Below are 16,189 nucleotides of genomic sequence, written 5' to 3' on the forward strand. Positions count from 1 at the left end.
CAGGTGTATCGGGAAAACAGTGGTCTGAATGACCCACTTGGAGACAACATGGGAGGGTATTTGGCTTCCTCTGTACAAGGGGAACAACCTGAAATTATCGGTCAGATCATAAAAGGTGTTTTCTGCTGACAAAGCAAGCCGATAGATGAATTTCTGCAGTATGCACAATATTGCAGTGACATGCTGGATGCCAAATGACGGGGAATGAAAGAGGTTTATGGTGGCACAAACCCAGTTAGCGCAAAATGGAGCAGCAAAGGGAATGAAGTTGCCTGGTCCAGAACTAGACCTTGAGTCCAGCATAGAATTAACCATGCAGGGAGTCTTCAGGTCTTATGGAGGAAATACCCAAGGAATGGGAAGGGGACAGGGAGGTGTGTCCAGAAACAGTATAAGCACTTTGAAGAAGGTTACCCCTTTTCATATTTATAATAAGGTCGGCGATTGGAAACGGGCGTGCCGCTATAATCCTGACAGAGTGATGGTTAAGCCTCAAATCTTGTGACACAGGGAGATCTTCCCACAGCACCCAGACCCCTATGATAACCCTAAAAATCCAGAAACCAGGTTTACCACCAAATCCTCTCATGTCCATACAGATGCAAGGAGGAAATCCCCACTTCCAACCTAACAGCTGAGCTCAGCACAGCCCACTTACATCTCAGATGAGCTCAGCACAACCCATTTACATCTCAGATGAGCTCAGCACAGCCCATTTACATCTTGGTTTGCAAACAAATGTTTTTGGGCATGCTTGGCTACTGCTGACAATGGGTTCCAAATGTTTCTCTTGCGGTGAAGTCTTTACGGAGGCTGATGCACACTCATGTCAATTACCTGGTACCAAGGGATGATGAGGGCATAGAAGCCTTCCAGGAGCTCTAAAACCTACTTTGCAGTGCAGTCGCTCTTGGAAAGTCAAACTACATGAAAAGTTCCTACTCTTTTGCCATGAGCATAATGGGTGTGCTTTGTCTGTGTTGACATAAATCCATGCACAGGCCAAATGACAAGTGGCTTCTTTTTGGCAACCCTCGATTCAGTAGCCACAGCATTGCCTGGTTGTCTTAAAGCGGTCACAGCAGTCAGTCTAAGCATTCAGCAAACAGAAGGAATTGTAATGGGTCACCCGCTCATTGTTATGGTGCCCCTTTCCATTGCGATTCTAATGATTCACACTCGCACCCAGCATTTGACTAACAGCTGCTTAACGTGCTATGAGAGAACTATTTTGGTCGCAGAAAATGTTTCCTTAAGAATGTCTAATACCCTAATCCCTGCTTCTTTATTGCCCACCCCAGACGAAGGTGAGGAAAGCAAACTTGACAATGATTGCGTAAGTGTCACTAAGTTATGAACTAAGCCGAGACCAAATATACTGGACATGCTCCTTTTTTAATCTGATTTAATCTTTTTGTTGCTGGCTCTTGTTTGAGAGACAGACGCAGCATTTTGGGAACTGCATATGCAGTCAGTACCCTGATTAGGGTTGTGGAAGTATTCTACCTGTGCCATGTAACCTCTGAACAAGTGGCTAAACTAATTGCTCTTATCAGAGCCTGTTCCACTTCAGAAGGCCCACAAAAATTACCATTTACACTGACAGCCAGTACAGATTTGGCGTTGTGCACGACTTTGGTCAATTGTGGTCACAGAGAGGATTTATGACCTCTGCTGGGCCCCTCATCGAGAAATGATTTGAGGTCTTGAATTTGTTGGATGCCATTCAGTTACCTAAAGAGATTACTGTGGTAAAGTGTGCTGCACACAAGAATGGTGATGACTTTGTCACTATAGGCAACCACTATGCAGATGAGATTGCTCGGAGCTGCGCTTTTGAGTATAGCACCTTTCATATAGATGAGCCATGCAGTGCTAAGGGAGAGAGAGTTTCAAACATATTATTAAACAGGAAAGAATGGGATGCACGGAGGATCTTAGCGATATCTGGGTATCTAGTGATGGAAAGCCTGTGCTTTTGGACTCTATGCTACCAGCTATGGTGAGATACATGTACGGGCCAACATATGTGGGACGTGAATGATAGCACTGGCATTCAAGCAACATTGGCATAATCCACACTTTTGTGCAATGGCAGAGAACCTGTGCCAGCACTGTGCGATTTGCCAAAAGCAAACTGTGGGCAAGAAGGTTGTAGTGACCATGAGTCACATACGGAAGTCTGATGGTCCCTTCAACCATCTCGAGATTGATTTCATCGAGATGCCCTGATGTAATCCGTTGAGGCATAGTGTAGTCATTGTATGCCTATTCCCTTATTGGGTGAGGCATCTCCCACCAGGAGATGCGACAGCCTGACAGTTGCCAAACTACCACTGTAGGAGTTGATCTCACGATTTGGGATGTCTGTTCATCTTGAATCATATCAAAGAAGCCACTTTAAGAATGAAGTGATGTAGTTGCTATGCACGACGCTAGGGAAAGACCAAAGGTTCCATTGTAGCTTCAGGCATGAAGCTTCAGGCATACTCGAAAGACTAAATGGGACGAAAAAAGAAAAACTAGTCAAAACTTGTGCGTCGACATCCCTCAAATTGCCCAATGCACTTCCCCTGGTAATGATGAACATTCAAAGCACACTGTGCAAATGAACAGGACTATCTCCTCAAGAAGTGCTGATGGAGAGCTATGAGACTTCCCTCTGTTCCAGCTGCTGGTCATGTGAATATCGCAGATGATCTGGTTCTTGAATACTGCAAAGCATTGTCTAATGTGGTACGTTCTATCTCTCGTCAGGTCGCTGCATCCCCCAGCTGGGTAAGAAACTCCATGTCATGATCTGAGCTCTGGTGTTTGCATTCATGTGAAGAAGCACGTTCACAAGTCGTTCTTACAGGAGCGTTGGAGAGGCCGATACCAAGTGATCTTGGTTACCAACACTGCTGTAAAGTGTGCCGGACTGTTGCTCTGGATACAAGCCTCACATGCCAAGAAGGTAAGATGAGAAAAGGAAGAAACAGAGCTAACATCCACTAACTCCTCAAGTCCGCCTAGGTTTAAGGTTTCGGAAGAGGAAGGCCAGTCTGAAAATACTCTGTCTTCTATAGCAGAACAACAGTAACAGCAGCAAGAGCTGAACAACAGTACCACTATTCTAGTTGTGAAAGATACTCCAGACTCTAGATTAAAACTACGCATTTGCAGGGACAGTGGGAACTCGTGGAGAGCTGTATCAAATATGTCTGGAACAATTGCACTTGAATCAGAGAGTAGAGTTGACAGAGAAGGTTCCGCCTCTGAAAGCGAGTCAGCTTCAACTGAGCCAGAAATAACAAGTACCTCGAGGAATCGGGCACTAACGGAAGAAGGTTGGCCAAAGAGATAAAAGAGACTGACAACCACTAGAAGACCAGAGATGATAAGAGAAGTTAGTGAGTTAGAGGAACAAGAACATTCAGAACGAGAACATTCTGGTGACAAGTGTCTACTTTTAACAGTCTCTTAAAGATTCAAAAGGGAGAGAAGGAGAAATCGTAAATTTTCAGGGCCCAATTGGACATACTTTGCCAGAATTGACATTAATTGAGGGTGGAGAGGCTGCGAAGTGAAGTAAAGCGGGGCAGCGGCTACAGCGGCTACAGCGACCACGGCAGCTGAGCCCTGAATAGCCCCGAAAAAACTATGGCCACTACACAGTAGGCGGCCCCATGAAACTCCACAGCAGGAGCAACTCTAGCAGGGGCAACACCCGCCGCAGTAAGGTGGCAGAGCAAAGTCTGGTGAGTGGCGAGCGGTGAGCGCGACTGCCATTAGGAGCGGCCGCTGCGTGTGAGCACGGCAGGCCCGCGGAAGCTGCCCAACTAGGTTGGGTGCGGCTTGCTGCCCCGCTGAGTGCCCTGTTCACCTGGCGCCCAGGACCTCAGAACCAGCCCAGGGAGCAGCAGGAATTGGCAGCGGGAGCCGCAGTGGGGTAGGTAGTTGGGCTGCACATGCAAAGGCAGCCCCCCTACCCAACCTACACACCCCCACATCTCTCCATCCTCTCTAACACTGAGCAGTGCTATCCTCCACCAGCCCTACTTGCTCCAACAGCAGCTCATTAAACAGATGGTAGGGCTACTAGCAGCCCCGAAGTCACTTGAGGGCAGCTAGGGCATTTAGGTCAGCAAGCCAAGGGTGGACTAAGACAGGCTGAGAGCCAGAAGAGGCAGGGGTTAGAATCAAAAGGACTGCCCCAGTCTGGTTGACAACCATTTATAACCGCCGGGGGCTTACCTGTATTACTACAGGATTATGATTCAGGCCAGGAGAGGGGGCCAGAGGAGCCAGTGGAAGCTGAGGAACCAGGACCCAAGGAAAAAATGAGGCAGGGTAAGGTGGGGACCCCTGTCCAGGACAAAAACAACCAAACACAAGAGAAGATAACTGTCGCCGCAGGGCAACATGGCTGAACCTCACACTAAAATCCGATCGGGCCTTGAATCGGGCAGCTCTACATCAGGAAAAGGCCTAGCCATGGGGGATCAACAAAATGGGGGAAAAAGCCTACCAGAGCTGTCCTACACTGTCACAGCCTATGATCTACACCAAATTCCAGTTTCTGAAAAATGCAGGAGATACTCTCCTCTCTAATACAATTGCAGCCCAGGGTCTCCTAACACCGCTTGAGCCATTCAAACTGCAAGACAACTGAGGCAGTGGGCACGGATTGGCCCCCAGGTCAAGCATAACACCTGACCTCGAAATCCAACTCTGTTCCGAAGCCAATCAACTTACCGCAATAGCTTCTGGACCGGGCTTACAGTATCAAGCTACACTCTTGCTGCAGGACTCCGAGCATCCAGCCAAGCTGATCATGGCAGAAGTAATAGCAACCTGCGAACAAGGACCGATAATGGCAAGGCCAAAACCCCCTGAGGGGTCCGGCGGAGGAGCGTCAAAGCCGCCGGGAAAAGGGGCCCACAGCAGCAACATGAGGAGTAATTGTATCATACACAAGGATCTGTCGATAATAGAGTTGGGTAGCCCGCAGGCACACAAACCAACCTGGTCTCCCATCAACAAAGCAAAGCTTAATCCGATATCAAAGTCAAATTAACGTAATATAGAACTTCAAACACCACCAACACCAACCAGATTAGAACCAGTATCAGGACACAAGACCTGTGACTCTGAACAGTACTCTAACCTCGACGCGAAGATATGGGAGGAACTGCCGGCAACTTACACATGAGAGCCACCAGCAGAGCCCATGACCAACTCCCAAGATTTCAAAGCACAGGAGCATTTGGAGGCAAGAGGGAACCAGGGGATGGAGGACCCAACATTAGGGACTGAACCCAGAAGTCTAATCAAGGAACAGCAACAGTTAAACTCTGAAAGTGCATGGGCAAGTTTACTCAAAACAGTGCAACTCTTGGTGGAAGCCCTCCAGTACCAATCAGACAAAATGCACACTCAGTTAACTTTACTGAACACCTTGATGGTTTTTGTAGTAGCGATCGATGGGAAACTAGGTGCTCTAAATACCTTCCTCCAAAACACACAGGGAAACACTCAAGACAGCAAATCAAGATTAGGGTGCAGCCCAATAGTCGACAAATTAGCCTCCCTTCCCTCAATGTTGAGCAACCTGTGCACGCAAATTAAAAATGCAGCCCAGAGACCAGATATGACCCACCCAGAGGAGTAATCCTCTATAGAAATACAAAATAGCATGAGTACACATTCTGCAGAGAGCTTGGACCAAAAGCTTCTCCCCCCCCCCAAACAGCAACAAAATGTGAACCTACAAACAACGGATGCAATAAATCAACGATACAGTATCTGGCAATCAGGCCCGCTCTGGGGTCCGGGACAGATCCAGACTCCCAAGTAAAAAATTGTAAAGACAATTCAAACTTAAAACAAAGATGTGGCAAAAGGAGGAAAGGCCGGAACCAAAAGATCACCTCGAACCAGAAAGATATTGCTCCCCTATTCAGGCTGACACCACCTGAGATGCGTGAATATACAAATCAACAAATTACAATTGCAGCGGAAGCACAGAATAAAAACCCCATGCCTGCTGCAAAGGGAATAAACCTCAAATCTAATGAACAAACTACCACCCTAGGGACATCACTGAATCTAAAGCAGGTTGGAGATGAATCTAAATATTCATCCAACTACAATAACCTCGAAAAAGAGGTAGAAGCCTCTGGCGAAACCACCAGAACAAAGGCAGAAACAAATCCATCGCATTGCCTACTAATTACCCCCAAAACAGCACCATTAGACTATCAATGGGTCAAGGCCACCAGGTTGTCTCGGCCACTTCTACCAGCCAATCTAAACTCCATTTAGACCCTAGGGAGCTTCAACCAACAATGGCAATCAAACCCTCAACTGACCTCGCCACATCATCAATCAGGGACGAGCAACCAGTAACTTTGATCCCGCCAAAGCTAGGCTGGCCAGTGGCCCAGCCTTAGGACATTCTCAACAGGAAAAGAGGATCAACTGATCAACATTGGATCGACTGCAAATAAAAATCAGAGTGCATGGTGCAGGGCTATCGCCGAAGATCTGCCAACATCAGATAAACCAAGAAAAAACAACTATCACTCTACTACCAATCAGCATGCGGCTCCAATAGCTGGCGACTCAAACGAGGGTGGAAACACCCTCAAGTTTATACCAGAGTATAGATCAAGAGGTCCACATGACATACTAAACCGAAGAAACATCCTCCGCCTAATGTCACACATACCAACTCTGACAGATTTAACTACCATAGACGTGGACTCAGTAGAATTAATTTATTGAAAAGACCCCCAGGGAGGAGAGGATACAAAAACCACAATCAGCGAGTCATCTATCGCACACAAAATACTCTTAGAAAGCTCCGTATTTACAGGGTTGGGGGATAAACATCATCACCGTCATCGCACCTGGCTATCCTGTCCCGCTGACTCTGGAGCACACGGATAAAGCATTGATGGCTTGAAAAAACATTGCAAGATCTGTATTAAAAGGTGCAGGAGGGCATTCTCCAACCACGAATGAGCATCCACAGGAAACATACAGAATTCATCCAGAATCTAAACATCAAGCAGACAGTCATGAGGACCTGAGATGGTTCTCAAGGACAATCAATAACCAAGCAAGGAACAATTGACAAGGCAGCCATCAACCCCCACTAACAGGAGAAACCATCTATTGGGGATATGCTCATTGAATATTAATGGACTGCAAGATGACAGACTTGGACTTTATCAACTATCAAAGGACATTTCACATCATCGCACTGCAGGAGACTTGGCTGATTGATCCACCACATTTCCAAGGATACCTACTTTTTTTGCACCAGCTGTTAATGGAGCAAGATATGGACACCGGGAGGGAGACCTTGCAATTTATGTCACCAACTCAAGTACAACTTCAGCCCGTTCAGTTGGCCCGACAACACCAGAAACTATTGCAATAACAATATCTGCACCGAGGGTGTTACCGGGGAATGGGAGCAGGGAAATCTTGCCGCAGCATTCTGTAGTTTAAGGATATACTAGTGTGCGGTGAGTACTAGACCGTTACAATAATCCAATTTAGTCATTATTATTTTTTTTATAATTCTTTTTATTAAACAGTAGGAATCAAAATCACAATGCAAAATACAGTACATTCTCATTTCATTGACAAGGCTCTCACTCAGATAATAGTGCACAATATATTGACAATTGGTGACTTGTTTCATGTCTACAATGGTTCATCTTGAGCTGGTACCAGTGGTGGGGTACAAACATTTCCTCTATATTCATTCCAATCGTTCCAAATGCGGGACCATTTTTTGGGACATTCCCTAGCTCATATACATATTTTTCACGAAACATGCACCAGTCCATGTCCCTTTTCCATGCGGAGACCACAGGTGCCCGTGATGCCCCCCATTTCTGAGCGATGTTACGTTTCGCTATCATCAACCCCAACGTGACCCAAGTGATACGTGTATTGTTTAGAACCGTGGGCTCCCATACGTTCAGGAGACATCTCTTAGCCTCCAGAGGGAGTGCATGCTCTAACACTTCGCTCAGCACCTCATGTATCTTCTTCCAGTACTTCTGGACAAATGCACATTCCCAAAGTATGTGGAGGAAGGTACCCTCACTTCCACAGCCTCTTCTACATTTGCCATCTACTGCTCTTCCCATCTGCACCATACCGGGTCCCGTGATATAGATCCGGTGCAAATTTTTGAGCTGTACCAGCCTCAGCCTCGCTGCAATGGCTACCTCCCGTGGTGAAGCTACCGCTGTTACCCAGTCTTCGTCGTCAAGTATTATACCATCCCTTTCCCACTTTTCCCGCAATTTCACAATGGGGTCTCCAGAGTGATTCACTAACTTCTTGTATGTGAGCGAAATTGCCTTCGTTGGTGAATAGCCATTGAGGAGTCTGTCCTCAAGAGGCGTGGACTCAGGGGGGTCTCTCCCTTTTGGGGGCAGGATTGTAAGGTGTGTTGGACTTGTAGATATCTAAAGTACTCTGTAGGAGCAAGATCATATTTTTGTTGCAGGGCGGAAAATTACTTGACCTCACCTTTAACCCATAGGTCTCCTATTTTGATATACCTATGAGGTCCCACTTGTCGAAACCTTTAGTTGACCACAGGTTCCCAAGCCGCTCCGAATCCCATAGTGGTGTAGCCAGGGTTATCCTATGGTCCCACCCCATACTTCTGGTGGCTGCCTTCCAGACCTGCACCGATTGCTTGGTTGGTCCGGTCAGGTGGTATTTACCGGCGTTCGAATAGAGCGCACAGTTATAGTCCCCTCCAGGTAGTACCCAGCGATCCACCGCATAGCCCGGGTCGCACGCCTGCCTGTAAGTGCCATGGTTAATGGCTGTCAGGTGAGCTGCCCAATAATATTTTTTAAGATCGGGGAGGTAGATCCCCCCATCATACCAGGTGAGGTTCAGTTTAGTGGCTTCCCATGCCATAGTAAACGGCGTTGTAGAGTCTCGATCTCTTTGAAATAGCTTGCGGGAACGAGGTCTCATGAGTTTTGTAGGACGTAGAGGAACCGGGGCAAGGACATCATCTTGAAAAGGGAAGCTCTGCCCAGCAGCGAGAGCCGAAGCTTCATCCAACGCTCCGAATCTTTCTTCATTCTTTGCAAGGGAGGGTGTAGGTTCTGAGAAAATCTATCTGCAGGGTTAGAAGTGATATAGATACTGAGATATTTGAAGCCCTGTGTAGTGATCTGTATCGGGCAGCTCCTGGGAAGTCCGGTGAGAGGTCCCTTCAGGACATAAAATTTCTGATTTGAGCCAATTAATGGAATACCCTGAATATCTGCCAAAGATGGCGAAGATTACGAATACCGCGTCAGCGAGGCCTTCGGGTATAACAGAAACAACAATATGTCGTCCGCATACGAGATGCGGTCCTCCCAGGTTTCAGCCCACTTAAAGCCACGAATCACCAGATCCCTCTTTACCCAGGATGCCAGGGGTTCCAGGGCCAAGGCGAATAAGAGGGGAGAGAGCGGGCTTCCCTGCCTAGTGCCTCTACCCAGTTCGAACACCTCAGATTTTTTGTTGTTTACTACAATCTGGGCTAGTGATTTCGAATGGAGGAGTCGCACCCACTGCATAAATTTGGGCCCAAAACCCATTTTCTCGAGAACTGCAAATAGATATGGCCATTCGAGCAAATCGAATGCCATAGAGGCGTCCAGAGACACCAACACCGCCTCCTCCTGTATGGTATCTGCCCTCCCCATCACCCTGTGCACTCTGCGCAGGTTTAACGCCGTGTTGCACTGAGGCATAAAAGCGTATTGATCCGGGTGCACCAGGTTATTAATGACTTTGATCAGTCGATTGGTGAGGAGTTTAGCCAAGATCTTTGGCTCGGCATTCAATAGGGAGATTGGCCTATAGCAGGCACAATCTGTCTGGCATTCGCCTTTTGTATAGCGCAACTATAGTATAGGCCTTCTTTGTGGATAATCACTAGGGTTGTGATTCTTTGGTCTTGAGGCAGCTCCCCAAGCTCCTTACTCTCCTCAAACATTTTACACAAGTGGGGTGTCTATCCCGAGCTTATAAAGCTCAATCGGTAGACCATTGGGTCCCGATGCCTTTCCCGAATTAAGCCCCCTAACTGCCAGTGCCACCTCGTCCGGTGTGAGCGCCCCCTCCTGGTATTCTAACTCTGACTCTGAGAGTTTAGGCAACGTTATATCTCGTAAGAGGTCGATGGAGTCATGTAACGTGTAGGGGTTCTGGGGGCTATAGATCTGTTTGAAGTGGGCGGCAAATGTGTTTGCGATGTCCTGGGGGTCCGTGATTAGGTGTGCGTCTTTGTCAGTTAGTTCCGGCACCAGTCTACTTGCTAGTTTTTGTTTGTCTAATCATGCGATCAGTTTCCCTGCTTTATCCCCTTGATCGTATATACTACCTAGCGTTTCTTTTCCCAATTCATTGGCCCTGTCTGTCACTAAGGCCCTATAACTATCTCGTTTTAACTGTAAAATGTGTATGGTGTCTGGATGAGGTCGCTCGGTCGTTTCCTCTTCCAGTCGGAGGATCTCCGTCTCTTCCTCCTCCTTAACATTTTCCTTTCTCACCCCCGCTATTTGGGAGAGGGCTTGGCCCCTAACCACCGTCTTAAATGCCTCCCATAGTGTCTGATACGAGCTCACCGATCCCTCATTTTCTTGGACGTATTGTTCGATCGTGGTATGAAGTGCTTTGTGGACTACTGAATTGGGGAGATGCCAAGGGTTGATGGGAGCCACCTTTCCCACTCTATGATGACCCACCACCAGGTGCATCCACAACGGGGAATGGTCAGATATGCCCCTCGCCATGTGCCTGACATCTTGTATGTAGTGCAGGTGGTCTGGGGGAACTAGAAAGTAGTCTATCCTGGATTGGGTGTTGTGGGCACCCGAGTGGAAGGTGTATTGGGTAGTATCAGGATGAAATGAACGCCATGTGTCCTGCAACCCCAAAGCCCCCAGAAAATTCGGTAACCAGCTGTTGGATGGGCAAAGCTGTCTTGGCGGGCTTCTGTCTTGTGTGCCGTCCACCACTGCGTTCAGGTCCCCTCCCACTATTAGGAGTCCGTCTGGGATCGTCAACAGAATGGATCCCAGGTTTTTAAAGGCTAATTCTTGGAGAGCTGGCAGCACATAAACACATGAGGGTCAACACCTTCCCCTCCCATTGTCCCGTGATACCTGCGTATCTCCCCCCGGCATCCATCCATGTAGATTTAATTGTCAGGGAAAAGGAGTTCCTCAGTAATATGCCCGTTCCTCTCGACCCTGAGGTAAAGCCTGAGTGCGCCACCAGGTTGTAACCCCACCTGTTGAGGGCTTTACACGAGTTACCCACCAGATGTGTCTCCTGTAGCAGTACTATGTCAAGAGCATGTCTCTTCACATATTGTAGCACCACTGTTCTCTTAACTTTGTCCCCTAGACCATTAACATTCCAGCTCATCAATTTGAACCCTTTGTCCCATTGCGTACTCATTGACATTCACGTGTCACCTATGTGTCTGTGTTGCCGGATTGCGATGCCTTGACGATTCCTTAAAAACATATAACAATACTTTTTTGTATTTTCGAACTACCCCGGCACTCTAATGTTAAAGTTGTAATGTCAACCAGTGTTCTAAAAAAGTGAGTAACGTACAACCATAAGTGACTTGATATATAATCAGTACTGTCCCCTCAAAGAAAGACCATATATGTCATACAGGGCTCCTTGAAAAAAAACCAAAGGAACATCAATGTACAAAATGATTTATGTAGTTACTATCCGCAGAATAACTGGTTTTAGAATATACCAAATACAGTCTCAGAAATGATGATGAAAGTATGCTATAGGTTAAAATACAGTCTCCTATGTATGCATCAAATTCTGTGTGATTACAAACTAATTCTTCATACACTGTACAGAATTCAGAGACACAGTTTACTATTAGGAAACACAATTTTAATACTTCAATGTCTCATTTAGAATGCACAATATACAGAGTAATGACCCAATGTAAAGCTCTAATCCTGAAGATTTCTCAGGATAGATATTTGAAAACAAGGCCAGGGAACTTGAGAGCCCCGTAGGGGGAAACCATCCAGCGTAGCCACCCCGTCGGGGAAACAGTCCAGGACAGCTGACACGTATTTCGTTGCAATATGTAACTTTATCAAGGCTTAAGTTCTAGGTGAAGCAAATTGTAAGTAGATAGGGTCCAAAGTTAAGAACCGTCGCCCAGTGGTCGAAACAATATACTTCAACTATCCTTAAATGTTTTCACACGTAATGATTCGTGCAAACTTATTCCGGTTTGTGAAGTCGTCATCCAATTGTATGCAATAGAGAAGTAGTTGGCACTAGAAGTACTGTGATAGGTCCTTCTAATCCAAGTAGATGAGCAGCAATTCGGGCGTCGATCCCACGGATCGACGCCCGAATTGCTGCTCACCTACTTGGATTAGAAGGACCTATCACAGTACTTCTAGTGCCCGAATCACGAATCATTACGTGTGAAAACATTTAAGGATAGTTGAAGTATATTGTTTCGACCACTGGGCGACGGTTCTTAACTTTGGACCCTATCTACTTACAATTTGCTTCACCTAGAACTTAAGCCTTGATAAAGTTACATATTGTAACGAAACACGTGTCGGCTGTCCTGGACTGTTTCCCCGACGAGGTGGCGACGCTGGATGGTTTACCCCTACGGGGCTCTCAAGTTCCCTGGCCTTGTTTTCAAATATCTATCCTGAGAAATCTTCAGGATTAGAGCTTCACATTGGGTCATTACTCTGTATATTGTGCATTCTAAATGAGACATTGAAGTATTAAAATTGTGTTTCCTAATAGTAAACTGTGTCTCTGAATTCTGTACAGTGTATGAAGAATTAGTTTGTAATCACACAGAATTTGATGCATACATAGGAGACTGTAATTTAACCTATAGCATACTTTCATCATCATATCTGAGACTGTATTTGGTATATTCTAAAACCAGTTATTCTGCGGATACTAACTACACAAATCCTTTTGTACATTGATGTTCCTTTGGGTTTTTTTCAAGGAGCTCTGTATGACATATATGGTCTTTATTTGAGGGGACAGTACTGATTATATATCAAGTCACTTATGGTTGTACGTTACTCACTTTTTTAGAACACTGGTTGACATTACAACTTTAACATTAGAGTGCCGGGGTAGTTCGAAAATACAAAAACGTTTTTGGCAACAGGCTCTCCTCCTGAAGGCCCTGTTCATTTCTACATCTTTGGTAGTGGGATGTTTTTTCTACCCCGATGGGCACCGTGAATTTGTAGGATAATTTCCAACTTGAGAAATGTTTAGAACTTGAAGTGCGACTATTATAACCATCACTACCATCTTACCAATTTGTAAAACATAACAATACTTGAACCCCTCCCAACTCCCCCCATCCCTGCTCCCCTGCACTCTGGGCTCAAAACTGCCCATAATTACAACAATGCAGAGTGCCTGTCACCCGTTAAGTTGAACTAAGTGAAGAAAATTGGGGGTATACTCTCCTCCATCCCTCCCCACCCTTCCACCATATATTATAAGTGGAGCATCCTGGGTCGGTCTGCCACACACTGGCATGGAATGTTACTGATCCTGCATACATTGTTTCAGAGATTATGCAACCCGGGGGCTTGGCCAGTGTCTAAAAAGACAGAAAGCCCCCCCCCCGAGGCCTACAAATGGGAGACAACATTCTATCTAGATCAAAACGACATATAGTACAAATTATGATGCCTCAATACAGGCCCGAATTGTCCAAATGAGTCCAACAAATATAACTGTCAACCTTCTTGTCAACTGAGTTCATTAATGTACGATCACCCCAACACAGTACGTTACCACTGGCCAGGTGTTGCCTATCGGTCAGCGACGGGCCAACATTTCGGCTGCCGCCTCCGGGTGTTCAAAGAACCAGGCCCTATCGTCGGCTTCCACACGCAGCCTGGCTGGGAAGAGCATGGCATATTTGTAACCTTTATCTCTTAGCGTTTTCTTTATCCCAAGGAAGGAGCGTCTTTGTCTCTGAACCATTTGAGTAAATTTCCGAAAAGAAGGTTATCTCAGAGTTTTCGTTCGGAGTGGCGGTCCCGTTCTGGCATGCTGAAGAATCACATCTCGATCCCTGAAGTTTAAGACTCTGGCTAGGATAGGACGCGGGCGCCCCCGGTTTCGGTCTACCTCCGGGGACTCTGTGGGCTCTCTCAAAGACAAAAAATCTTTCCAGCCCCTTGGGTTGCAGATGCTTGAGGATGAGGTTGAGGTTGATAGAGCGCCATGTTAGTCTGAAGGTTGTAGGGGTGCATCATATTCACTGTTAGTCCGCACCCACATATTAATCGAAGTAGTATTAAGGTGTGACTTAGAAATGTATCACTAGAATCTGTTTAACATAAGAGTGATTAGAAATGTAGCCATGCTTTTCATGAAGATTAATGTTGTAGTTCACTGCAAATGTATTTCTTTTTTTTTAGTTAATGTATAGTGATTGATTTTCATGTAATGCAATGTATTATGTTAAATGTGCCCTATATTAAGGTTGCACGTGTAGTCTGCTTACTCACGTATAAAATAAAGGAGTAATGAAACTAATGCTTATAGGGTGATTTAGGAGTGTGTTTAACAGTGTGAAGGCCTGATCGCATATGCGTTTAAAGAGAAAGGCCTGTTCATTTCTTATGTTAGCTAAATGTTGTAGGCCGAAAATGATTTCCCTTGGTCAAGGCTCTGGGTTTCAGGATGATGGAAAATCTTAGAGAAGTGAAAAGTTTTTGTTCTAATGTTTCTTTGCAGGTGCAAGGACATTGAGCTCGTTAGAGAGACTAGATCTTTGTTTTAGGAGTTAGGATGGTACGAGAAGCCAATATGGGAGTACATTGGAATTTACGGATGATACTTTCAGCAGGGATGGTGCCTGGTATCCAAGGTCAAGCTAACCGTCGTTGGATGGAATACAAGTTTCACTGGAAAAGTACTGGAAGAAGACCTGGCTGAAGAGGTGTGCAGAAGGGCGTGTTCTATGTTTTTGGGGATTTTGTATTTGGGACAGTGCCCCGAGGGTTGAGCTGTGGAGGTTTAGATGGGAAGCTAGAAGAAGCATCTTAGAACGAGCTCTGACTAAGTGAGTGTACTTCTAAGGAAGTCTTCACTTCTGACACCTTTTTACTCTCTTGCCTTGGAGGGAAAATGTTAAGTAGGGATGTCACCTTAGAGGTAGAGTAGGGATAGACTAACTGCTCTTCCTTTTAGGCTAATGACTTCTAATGTAGAGACTGGACTAATTATTGCATTTCTGGTGCTATTGGAACTGATTATTCTTCTTATTCTGAGTCGAATGAGACTCCTGCGTAGGCTTACTTTTGTATTAGTGCCCATTTATTTTCTTCACCTTGTATTGAGGTGTTTGTTTGTGCAGTTATTCTTGGTTGTAATAAAATCTTAAAAATTTTGATTTGGAGTCAGTGGTCCATGGGAACTGAGATTTGATTCTGTTGATTATGTATTAAGAATTGAATTTCCTCCCCTCTACACTATCTAGCAGATAAAAAGATCCTGGCGACCTGAGAGGATTCTTGGCGGTTGTAAGGTAGGCAAGAATCTGGCTGCATCAGTTGGTAGCAGAGTAGGATGGTTATCTCTGATAGTGAGGGGAGATTTAGATCAAGATAAGAGATTCTAGAGGCCCATGGAATTCGAGTGATGGTGACCCATCGGATGGTGAGCGGCAGACGACGGCAATTGATGGAGATTGATGGAGAGTAGCGGTGCGGCGGAAAGCAGCAGTTCGTGGAGGAGTAAGTATGAATAGGGTGATATGTTTTCTAGATTGCGGTGTTGATTTGAATTTGTGATGTCTTGCAGAGTTAGTATGAGAGTTGAGTGATTGTGAGATCAGGCTGTGAGCGCGCGCAGCCCGGGGATTCTTAGACTCGACGAGTAGTCTGAGAAGTTGTGGTGTAGAAGACACCCAAGGTAGATTTGTTGACCATTGAAAGGGGATCGTGAGACGTCATCGATTACCCAGACCGAAATAGGGGGAGCGAGTGCGTGAGTGCGTGAGTAACCGACGCTGGTCGTGTGTTGTTGTATGTGGAACATTGAGTGTTTGAAGCCAGTTGAGGCGATTGTCTGGTCGTGTCGCGGACAGACAGTTGCCAGGTTT

This window comes from Triturus cristatus, chromosome 12, assembly GCF_964204655.1.
Source record: "Triturus cristatus chromosome 12, aTriCri1.1, whole genome shotgun sequence".
Classification (NCBI taxonomy): domain Eukaryota; kingdom Metazoa; phylum Chordata; class Amphibia; order Caudata; family Salamandridae; genus Triturus; species Triturus cristatus.